The sequence below is a fragment of the Vulpes lagopus genome, chromosome 23 (genome assembly GCF_018345385.1).
Source record: "Vulpes lagopus strain Blue_001 chromosome 23, ASM1834538v1, whole genome shotgun sequence".
In the NCBI taxonomy this organism is placed as follows: domain Eukaryota; kingdom Metazoa; phylum Chordata; class Mammalia; order Carnivora; family Canidae; genus Vulpes; species Vulpes lagopus.
The window spans coordinates 34,306,425-34,318,993 of NC_054846.1; positions in this window are offsets into that span (position 1 = coordinate 34,306,425).

Genomic DNA, 12,569 nt, shown 5'->3' on the forward strand with positions numbered 1-12,569 from the left:
AGACTGCCATCCTCATAATAGGAGACAGGAAATAAAAGTATAATATAGGAGAAGTTAAATACAAACCCTACAATCTCAAATTTAAATAGGAAGATACAATAGGTATCTGAGTCTGTTCAGGCTGCTATTTAAAATACACAGAGTGGGTGGCCTAAACAACAGAAATGTATCTCTCACAGTTCTGAAGTCTGGGAAGTCCAAGATCAAGACGTTGGCAGATATGGTGTCTGATGAGAGACTACTTCTTCATGTGCAAGATGGTTGTCTTAGTTGTATCCTTACACAGTGAAGATGGGTTAGAGAATCCTCTGGGGTCTTTTTTATAAGGGAACTAATCCCATCCTTATGACCTGATCACCTCAAAGATCCGCCCTTGTCTACAACCATCACCTTGGCGGTTAGGATCTCCACTTATGAATTTTGGGGACACAAATATTCAGTTCTAACAGTAGGGATCTTGACATAATTTATCTTAAAAATAAATCCTAGTTCTGTGTGATACTGTAATTTATAATAAGAAATATATATTTAGTCTTTGTCCACTGTTTCTGGCACAGAGCTTCTATAGCTCTTGGAATTTCCTAAGTGATGAGAGTGAGAAAGGTGGCATTTGTTGTGGTAAAGGTGACTTTTGGACTTCATCTAGGGATGGGGCTGGCTGCCAGGAGAACCAACCTTGTGACTAATGGGTTGGAACATTCAATTACACTCCCTGACCCTGACCACAACCTCCATGGAGGGGAGAGGGGCTGGAGGTTGAAACAATTGCCAATAGCCAATTATTTAATCAATCACTCCTGTATAATAAAGCCTTTATAAACCCCCAAAAGGACAGGATTTAAAGAGCTTCTGGGTTCGTGACCTTGTGCAGGTTTGGAAGAGTGGTGCACTTGGAGGGGGCATGGAAGCTCCAAGCCCTTTTCTGTACTTCACTCTATATGTCGCTTCCATTTGGCTGTTCCTGAGTTACATCTGTTTATAATAAACCAGTGACCTAGTAAGTAAAATGTTTCTCTGAGTTCTCTAAGATACTCTAGCAAATTAATCAAACTCAAGGAAGGAGTTGTTGGAACCTCTAATCTGTAGCAGGTGATTCAGGAGCACAGGTAACAACCTGGGCTTGTGACTGGCATTTGAAGTATTTGTGTTGAGGTGCAATTTTGTAGTGTAGAATCTCATGCTATCTCTGGATAGGTGGTGTCAGAATTAAGTCAAATTGAAGACATCCATATGGTGTCTAAAATTGCTTTGTTAGATATGTGGGGGAACCCATGCCCCACCTCCCACCCCCATGGTGATACTGAGTGCAGAACTTTTATTTAGTCTAATGGAAAGGCCGAAAAACCATGACTAACCAAAGAGCAATGAGCTCCCTTGCACTCAGGCTTTTGTCTTGAAATAGTTTCCCACAAAAACAAGCCAAAGTGCTTGAAACAAAAAAAAAATGTGCTGCATGAGTTTGAAATATTTTACCACACTAATTAGCAAGGAAGTTATCAAATACTATGAAGTCATGTTAATAGGATTCAAGAATCAACCTAAAGAGGATCCATTGGCAAAAGATGGAACAATTCTAATAATACTAGAAAAAAAATATGATATAGTTGTTTGAACAATGTTTCACATATACAACTATGTAAACTCTGTTATTTTCAAAGTCTCTTTATATTTATTTTTCTCTTTTTTTTTAGTTACTGTGCAAGTAACCATATATTATAGTAAATCAGTTATCAGAAAAAAGATGAAACAATTTGATCAACAATAGGATGCAAACTGCAATAACTTTAATTACCAAATATACTTAAATCAACAGGTTCATAATAATACTTACAGATAATACTTACAAAAAAATAAGTCAATAATGATCAGCAAAATCTACTGGTCCCAGAATGCTAGGAAGCGTCATTATTTTTAGGACTGGTAAAAAATAGGAGAGGAGTTAGGGATCAAGCATATACTGTGCCTTTCCTATTTTGTACCTTTGGGAAACCAAGTGGTAGATGAGAGCATTTCTCTTTTTTGAAATATTCTAGGAAATAAATAAACGAATGGTAAGAATTGCAGCATTACCTTTTCACTGCCCCTTGCACCCCACTGATCCCTATCAGCGATCCAGACATTGAGCATCATTGGCAGCTTATAAAATTAAAAGAAAGACTGTGTACCTCCTGATGGAACAATTCAACATCACCTATAGAGAAGTCTTGTACAAAAAGATCAAATCTAAATCTGATAGAGAACACGGGAACCTGCTAACTATAACACAGGGATACAATTAGCAAAATCCAGACTGAGGGAAACTTTAAAGATCTAATGACTCAATTTTTCCAACAAATAAATATCAAGAGGATAAAATGGAGGAGGCTATCAACTAAAATAGATTTAAGAGATTTATTAAGCAAACGTAATGTACAAGGTGGTAAATAAAGGGAAAGAATCAAGCATTTATATTCTGTTTTTTATTCAAACTGGGATAGCCTCCTCCCAGACCCCAGTCACAGCTCCCGCCATCTGATCATCCTTTTTCAAAATTGTATTTTGGACACTGAATGGACTCCGTGGAGATTTATTCTCCCAACAATGATGATCTCATTACAATAATACCAATATATTATTAATAATAATAATTATGGTAGGATAACACAACTAATTTCTTGAGTCCTCCTCATGTCTGAGGAACTCCATACTATTTCATGTATGCTCTCAGGAATGCTAATGTGGGTACTTTATTATTCCCATTTTACATATGAAGAAACAGAGGCTTGGAGAAGTTGAATAAATTTTTCATGATCCAGCAGCCAATAATAAGCTGGAGGCTTGTACCAGAGGACAAGATTCCCTGTCCAAGGTGGTTACCTTCCTCAATCACTTAATTTACCAAAAATGTAAAGGCAGAGATGACCTTTTTGGTTACATGTTAAGCAAGGAGCTCCATAGCCTTTAAAATAAATAACATGAACAAGAACTACAATGCAACTTGGACCCCTTTTATAGCTGAGGAATGGTGCCTTTGCATCTAGACTGGAGTTCTGCTTTAAATGGATTGCCATCTCAAGATTGCTTCAGGGACCGTTGGTGATATAGATAAATGTTTTAGTCTAAGAATATTAACCTGAATATAAAAAATGTGCTATCTAGGGACATAATGTACTTTTGCATTAGAAAGTAAGAAAGGAAAAAAAATTTAAAACTAGAGCAGAGAGGTAGAAAGGTGAAGAGGAAAATAGGTTATGGAAATGAGAAGTCGGCTGGGAAATAAGCTTAATGAATAATTAGTGAGAGGGGCTGGGGGGTACAGTTAAGGTTGGGCTCACTTTGCAAACTGCATACTACATGAAACTTGGAAGGACACCAAGTCCTGTGCAAAGTTTTGTTGTTGTTGTTGTTTTAATATATATTGATGACAACAATTCAAACATTGCTAACGTGTCACAGAAGCCTGGGAGGCCACTATGCGGATGAGGTGATGATATTTATCTTCTATCTGCTTAGCGTATGACCTTTTGTGTTTTGGCATTTAATTAGGGCTCCTTGAGGACCATCTGGGTGATGCTGGTGATTATCTCACACTCTGCTCTATTTGAGATGCAGAAGAATTTGGCAGTGTTGTACCAAGATTCTATCACGGACTACGACTTTTATTAGAAAACAAGAATAACCTGGAAACTTTGATCTCCAATCAAAGTCATTCTTGAATCTATGAACAAGTGAGCCCCAGAAAGAGAGTTGGCAAATGGATTTTTAGGTTGATGTTTCAAAATATCTAGATGAAGTCTGGGTGTTTCTTGTTTAGGTTCATAAATTGAGAATGAATGTGAATAAAATCACATCTTAGGATATACTGGGACTATTAACTCAAAGCTCAAATAATCTCAATTTAAATTTTCCTTTGTCACATGGCTCACATGAATCTATCTCCTCAGTCTACCCCTTAGTCATACATTCCAGAATTTTCTCATATCTTCTGTTAGTAGTCTGACTTTGCTTTAAAATTCATAGCGCAGAGATCAGAAAATTGTGTTCCTTTTACCTGCATCTACTTCTTTTCTAATAATTCTGCATTCTTTGAAGTCTGGCATGCTGATCACCAAAGAAATTTGATTTATTCTTGAGTCCTCCCTAAAAAACAAAAACACAAACTGCTAACATTCTGGAATATTTTGGTTAGTTGTGGATGAGAAACTGGTTTATAAAACTACTAATCCCAGTAAATAACAAAGTGCACTGAATATGTCAGTTGCTCAATTAATGAAGCTTAGGATTTGATCAAATATGTGCCCTATTCTCAGAACATCACAGGGGGTTCAACCCAAGCAGTCATTATTTTCATTTTGGCTCTGAATTAGGCCTTGATTAACCTGACTGGTTTATTCTGCAGAATAACAGGGCTCCACCCTGAAGTCCTGCAGTCTCTTATAGTATAGGATTTCCTCTCTGCAAGGCCAAAAAGTCATTGCATTTGCTATTGTGATGACTTATTATATTAAGAACTCTCCTCCCTGTAAACAAGACAATTTAAAACTCATTGACGTAAATTAAAAACAAAAGTCATCTCATATAAATAGGAGAAACAATAATTTATCAGTTTCTTAAAGAGATCTGTTTATTTCTGAACCTGAACTTGAATTTTATATATAGCCTTTATTCTTGTTGTTGTTCTCAAGTTTATTTAGACATTTAATGTACAAACCTCTTTGATTTTCACAAACTGTTTTCCTGATTACTGTATTTTCTTCCTTCCTACCTGTGTTATAAACAATATAAATATTTAACAATTTAGCCATGTTTTAATTACTCAACCTGGGCTATCCAATATGCTAGACATTAGCTATATGTGACTAATAAATACCTGATATAAGGCTAGTGTGAATTGAAATATAGTGTAAATGGAAAATATACACTGAATTTCAGATGTAATACAACAAAAAAGATCATAAACTCTCATTACTATTTTCGTGTTCACTATTACACATTTAAATAATATTTGGAATATGTTAAGTTCAACAAAATATATCATTATATTAATTTTAATTATTTCTTTACTTTTTAAAAATATTTCTACTAGAAGGTTTTGAATTAATTATGTGGCTCACTATATACTTCTTTGCAAAGGACTTTTATAAAGAATACAGATCATTTTTAATATGTGTCACATCTGGAGTAGACAATGAATAAAAGAAAATTTGTGTAATTATCTATAGGAAACCTTATGGCATTGGCAGATATCAAAGCACTGTAATTATCCAACTATTCCTTCCTCTAGGAAAGATTATTTTTTTAAGGATCCAGGCAAATTCTTATTTAGCACCCTTTCTCCATCTGGGGCATTCTGGCTGGATTCTCATCTGTTCCCCAAAACATTGTGCCTTGCGACAAGTTTGCCTTGTATGCTTGTTATTGGTGTCTTAATAAATGTGTAACAGTTTGAAGGTAGAAGCTAAGACTCATTCATCTTCATATCCATCATAGTGCCTAGTATACAACAGATATCCAATAAATGAGAAAGAAAGAGAAGGAGAGATGGAAGGAAGGAAAATCACATGATTACTTCTTCTTCTTGACTGGCAGTGTTTCAATTACTGCATAGGGAATTGGTGAGAGGAGGATGGATGAGGGAGAGGCAATGGTAACATCTCCAAATCCATATTTCTTTCAAAAATGTCCATGTTCTTTATCCAAGCCAGTGGTTGTTCCCACCATTCTCTCTCCAGCCCATCCAACCCCTTGTTGGAGTGCATAAATGTTTTAATAATTTTTATTAGCACTAAACCTTTCTCCTGGCAAAGGGTTTTCTACACACTGGTTCCAGATGAAAATTTCCTCGATGATGCACACTGGAGAATGTAGGTGAAGCATATGTATCAATCACTTTGAAGATACAAACGGGTTTTGTTGTGTTGTGTGTTGTTGTTGTTTTGTATCCTTGTTTGGGTTTTTTTTTTTTTTTTTTTTTGCTTGCTTGGTTTGACCTCTGTACCAGCATATGTTCTTTCCTACTGCACATGTGACATTTATTAATATTGTATCACACTGAGCCCTGATGAAAGCTTCAAGAGATTTCAAAGGATTGGTATAATATGGGTTACCTTTACTTTTCTTTCTTTCTTTTTTCTTTTTTAAAAAGATTTTAGGTATTTATTCATGAGAGACACAGAGAGAGGCAGAGACACAGGCAAAGGGAGAAGCAGGCTCCTCGCAGGAAGCCTGATGTGGGACTTGATCCCCAGACCTAGGATCACACCCAGAGCCAAAGGCAGATGCTCAACCACTGAGCCACCCAGGCGTCCTTGGGCTACCTTTTCTTATTGAAATATAGTCAAATTAGAAATCAATAAAAAAAATGAGTAGAACTCTCCCACATATTTGAACATTAGGAAACTCACCTTAAATTAGATATGGAACAAAAAATGAAAATAGGAATTAGAAATAGAACAGAATGGTTATATCTATTTTGGTTAGTTTTTCTATGGTAACAAAACAGTCAGGAGTCTTAGTATTCTACAATGATAAAAATTTCTTTCTTTCTCAAAGTACATATAGTTGGATGTGAGCTACTGCTTGGCCCCAATGTTGCTCTGGCCTGTGGCTCTGCTCCATGTGTCTTCTTATTCCAAGATCTAGGCTGAAAGACCCTCTATGGAGACCAGTCTGTTCTTGTTTTTACAGCTAAGGTGAAGAACCAGAGAGCTGGTGGAAACTCATTTGCACCTCACAGTTTTTACTCAGAACTGGCACATTGTCAAAGCAAGTCCAGGCCCAAGCCCAAAGTCAGTGGATTGAGATGTGTTACAAGGAAATATACTACCGCCTGCTATCTTGATCAAAAATATTCAGTTTCTTCCCTTCTGGAATCAAACTATATTCATCACCACCTCTAAAGAAGAAATCCTGAAACCTGTTTTCCCAAAGCCACTCATTCATTTGGTAGATGATCTGCTAAGTTACTACAGGTAACAGTTTGCTAAATGCTTTGCCACTGCATACTGTGGCTCCTCTTCCATCTTCTAATAAATGGTTCCTTTATAACTTGTCCTTTGGTCCCAAGGTCAATACATAGATTTTAGTTGTTGTTGTTACAGGAGCATGTCACCTTAAGATACCAATATCTGTTTTTCTCAACTTTGCTATATAGTAACAAATAAGCTCAAAATCTTAGTGCTTAAACCAACAAAAATTCATTTTTTGCTCATGTTACACAGAATGTTGAGTCACCCACGGTTCAGCTACACGCTTTAAATAGGATGGGCTTTGCTCTGCTGTCTTCTCATTCTGTGACTAAAAGTTTGGTTTCTGTGCCAGCAATTCTCAATGCCTCTTAAAGCTTCCACACAGAATTGGAAGTAAAAGAACTGGCACCCTCTCCCTTCTGCTCATGTTCCATTTTTCAAAGCAAGTTACAGAGTTTAGACTACAATCAGTGGGCAAAGAAATACAATCCTTTTATAGGGAAGGAGGATACAAATGGTTGCAAATAATAAAAAAATTTACTACAAAAATCCCACCTTAAATGATTTAAAACACAAATAAGCCACTCTCATAAAAATGGAAAGAAAAACTTAAAAAAAATAGGAAACAAACATCAAAAATTATTAACTAAACCAAATCCTTAAAAAACAAAACAAAACAAAACTGAGAAACCTCTGGAAAGCTTGGTCAAATAAAATAAAAGAGGTGGGAAACGGAAAAGGAAGCTACAATCAGAGATGTACCAAAGATTACAAAAAAATAAGAGAGTCATTGCAACAATCTGATTGGAAATGTTAGATAATACAGATAAACTTGAAGAAATATGTCGCAAATTCCAACTATTTGTACAGAATGCAAACACCATAAATTGAATTAGTAATTAAAACCTTCCTTAAGTTAAAACAGCTTATCTAGTTTTATAGGCAAGTTTTATCAAACATTCAAGGAGCAAAGGCTTTGATTCCACACATAATATTGCAGAGAGTACAAAATAGAAAAAGAAAAAGTATCTTCCTCAATAATTCTAGAAGGCCAAGTTACCCTCGGGTAACAAAACCTGGGAAGAACAGAAAGAGAAAGAATTTTCTCTATAGAATCATCTTATTCATGAACATGAATTCAAAAATTCTGTGCACAATACTAGCAAAAAAATACTAGGAATATATTAAAAGGCAAATGTATAATGAACAATTTTGGTTTATTCTAGCAATCAAACTTTAGCATTAGCAAGTCAGTAAAAAATTTTAAAAACATTAGCAAGTCAATTATAGTAGTTTTTAATATTAAATCTAAAATATATTATTGGAACACCTGGGTGGCTCAGCAGTTGAGCGTTTGCCTTTGGCCCAGGGCATGATCCTGGGGACCAGGATCGAGTCCCACATTGGGCTCCCTGCGTGGAGCCTGCTTCTTTCTCCCTATGTCTCTGCCTCTCTCTGGGTCTCTCATGAATAAATAAATAAAATCTTTAAAAAATAATTGAAAAATAAAATATTAGATTATTATCTCAATGGATTCATAAAAAGCTTTTGATGCAATTGAACATTGGTTGATAAAAACACCCAGTAAGGAATAAAAAAGAACTCTTAACAAATAGATAGAATCTAGACAAAACACTTCCCAAATATTTCAATAGTAGAATATTAAAAATGTTCCTTTTCAGATAATAAAAGACAAATCTTTCTTCTAGCACCACTTCTGTTCAATTTCATGTCTAAGGCAATAAGGCAGGAAAAGAAGTGAGAGGTATAAAAATTGTAAAGAAAGAAAAAAAATAAATTATTTGCGAACATGGAGTTTAGCAATAGTTCTGGATACAAAATCAAATAAAAAATACTTTTCTAAGCATAGGCAACAAGAAAGAAGAAAATGTAATAATAACATGCCACTTATAATATCTTCGATAAATATTAAATATCTAGGCATAGGTATAACTTAAGATGTGTCTGACCATAATAGAAAAAAAGTACAATTTTGTTGAAAGATATTAAAGAAATTTGCATAGACAGATCACTTTTATGACTTCAAAGCCTCAATATTACGTAAATTTCAAAATCCTAGTGGATTTTTTTTTAAGGTTTTCTTTATTTATTCATGAGAGACACAGAGAGAGAGGCAGAGACACAGGCAGAGGGAGAAGCAGGCTCCAGGCAGAGAGCCTGACGTGGGACTCGATCCCGGGACCCCAGGATCACACCCTGGGCTGAAGGCGGTGCTAAACCACTGAGCCACCCGGGTGTGCCTCTCAGTGGATATTTTTGTGAAACTTAGCAAATTAATTTTAAATTTTATATTGAAAAGAAAAGCCTGAGAATAGCCAAAATTCTCCTGAAGAAAAGGATCAATGATTGAAATTGAGCATCCATTATCAGTTTTGAAGACCAATAAAACCTTTATAATTAGGATGGTATACTTTGGTGCAGAGACAGACAAATGAACCACTGGAACAGAAAAAAAAAAGAAAGTTTCCAGAAACATACCCCAGACAGTATGGAACACTGATTTATAGTAAGGCTTGTACTGAGATCACTGGAGAAAGAATATGTTTTTTATTAAGTAGGGCTGGACAATTGGTTTTTCATGTAGAAAAAAAGAAATTTACAAAAGTCATCTCCTTCCAAATAGGAATTAAGTAGATAAGGTAAATTTATTTCCTTCTATGTGAGTTAAGGATTTAAATATAAAAGAACAATACAACATTGAGAAGCCAAATAAGATACTCTGTCTTAAGAAATATATATTAAATAAGATATTCCAATTATGCCTACCAAATTAAATACCAAGTTGATTATATAATAATTAGAAGTTATGAAAAAAAAAAGAAGTTATGCTTATTGAAACATACCATAAGAAGAGAAAACCCATAGGTTTGAAAATGTATTTGCAAAACACAAAATGCAAAATGGATGTATACCAAAAGTATAAAGAATTTCTACATATCACCCATCCCATAAAACAATCCAAAAGAAATGAAAAGTGGACAAAAGACTTCAAAATACTTGACTTTACACAAGAGGAATTATAAATGATCAGTAACTTAAGAAATAATATTCAGCCTCATTAGCAATGTGGAAAATGCAAATTAAATCCATAATGAGATACCTATGGGACAACCAAAACATTTATGCACTGATAGTGGTAATATTAATAGGTATAACATCTTTGGGAGAAAAGTAACATTTTCTAGTAGGCTGAAAATGTACATGCCCTATAATAGAGCAATTTCACTCTTTGGTATGCATTCTAAAAAGAGGTTTACACATATTCACTAGGAGATACTATTTATAGATACCAAAAACCAAGCAAACAACAACAAAAACTCAAGCCTAGAAACTAACCAATTGCCCATTATTAGTAGATGTGATAAACACATTCTGATATCTTCATGTAATCAAGTACTATGTATTTGAGAAAAATTCATAAGTTACAGTTATTCACAACAATTTGGATGAATTCAGGAATGTAACATTTAGTGAAAAAACAAATTTGAAGATGCCAGCATATGTGGTAAAAGTATAAATAAAAATAAGCCAGTGATAAAAAAAAAAATTTCAACATCATGCTCCCCCTGACTAGGAAAAAAATGGGGAAGATGAAAGGCAAATGGCTGACAACAATGCCAAAAATAAGGTCTAGTTCTTTTTATTAAATTGGGTGGTGGGTAAATGGGAGTTCTATTTCATATATGTGTATATATATATATATATATATGTATATATATATATATATACATATATATATATATAAACATTTTGTAACTACTTGATATTCCATCAAGAAACAACAATGAAGAACACAGGAATCAGAAGAATTAGCCACATGTTAAGGTAGACCAGAATGCTGACCTAACAAGATGATAGACTTTTCTCTCAGGCAAATGAAGACCCAGAGCACATGGGGACAAGAGCTCTGCTCTGTCACTGTGAACATAATAAGCCTCTCCTTCATATGCCATCTGGGGGAAGAAGAAGTCCAGAAAGACACCTTATCTTTGGATAAGGCAGACACACCCCTAGTGTAGAATTGGAGCTTTGGATTGACAAAAATATTTTCACAAAGAAAACTGCTTCAACTTGAAAGAGGCTGAATTATCTTCAATTGACAAATTTCATCCCATCCCATCCCATCCCATCCCATCCCATCCCATCCCAACCCATCCCAAGAATAGGGATTCCAGAGGTTATATAAAATAAAACTATAGTTTCGAGACAGCTAAGTAATTGGGTATACCCTGTTTTACTCGCATTAAAAGTACTGCAGGAGAAAGTTCAAGGTGGTATTCCAGGAGGTAAGGAAACTGTCCCTAATCCAGACTTGGGAAAGAGGTGGTCAGACACGGCTTCCTCAGAGAGCTGATGAAGTGAGACCAAGGGGAATAGTCCAGGAAGTTTTCTAGTCAGAAAGAGAAGCACATATAAGAACCATCCTCTTATTTTTGACTGACTCCAGGAATAACTGATAGATGCATATGTTGCCCTACTTTTCTATGAATTAGAGTGGTGGTCCTTTACTAAAGGCTTATTATGACCCAGGGGCGCTCTGGGCATCTTCCTAGAGTTTCATACAATCCTGTGAGCTTCCCATTCTCACAGCTTACCACCATCTTATTGTAACATCATCATGTCCTCCCTTCTAGGTTGACAGTTCCTGGAATACTTCTATCACTTTGTCTATAATGCCCGGCTAGCACTGCACAAAGTGTTAAAAAATGTTTAATAAATGTTAAAAGAATAATTTAAAAAAAAACCGGTTAGAAGGATCAAGGGGAAAAGGTACCAGTGACCTGGTACAGTGGTCCAGCTTACACTTTTCCTTTTGGAAAAAGTCTAAGAATGTGCAAGAAACCAGTTCAGAAGCAAACTGGAAATAAGATATGTTTTAATTCGAACAAAGTCCTTTTAGTCTCCTTTGACCTTGTGCTATTAAATCCTTCAAAGAGTGGTGCTCTCCTTTAGCAAATGGCTTCCAAATGTTATTGGTTTATTGGTTCTGGGAAGCAAGACAGGCTGACCCAAAACATAAATAATATTAGATTGAAGTTTGAGTAGGAGATCTGATTCTAAAGAAGTGATCCCAAAAGGTGATGGGTTTTCTCTAGAGGATAGCATGTTTAATTGTATTGAGTCGTACTGCTAAACTGGTGATTCTTATAACTGAATTAAAATTATTGCTACTACATTAAGTATATCCCATTGTTCCAGGTGGCACAACTCTAACAAATGAAAAAGCCACGCACAATAAAATTTTGCATTACATTCTAGGCTTGTAAAGAGTAATACAATATAACTCCAGGGGTTTGGGGCAGGTACTATTAGGAGAGCTTATTATTGGGCTCTAGCTTTGAATGGACCTTGGGTTTTCCTTTTAAGTAGGAGCCTGTATTATGGGACAAAAGAGCTTTATCTCTTGTGACGGGAAGGCTAAGAATAACTGTTCTTTATGAGTCATGCAAACACATTCCAAAAAGCTTTCTTCTATTCAACATCTGTAAAAGCTCTTCCTGTCCTTTCCCACCACCTCAGCCCAGGTAGAGCCGACAGGCAACGGATAATGGGCAGCGGTTATTTTTACTCCATTGAATTCCAATAAAAGAACAAAAAATA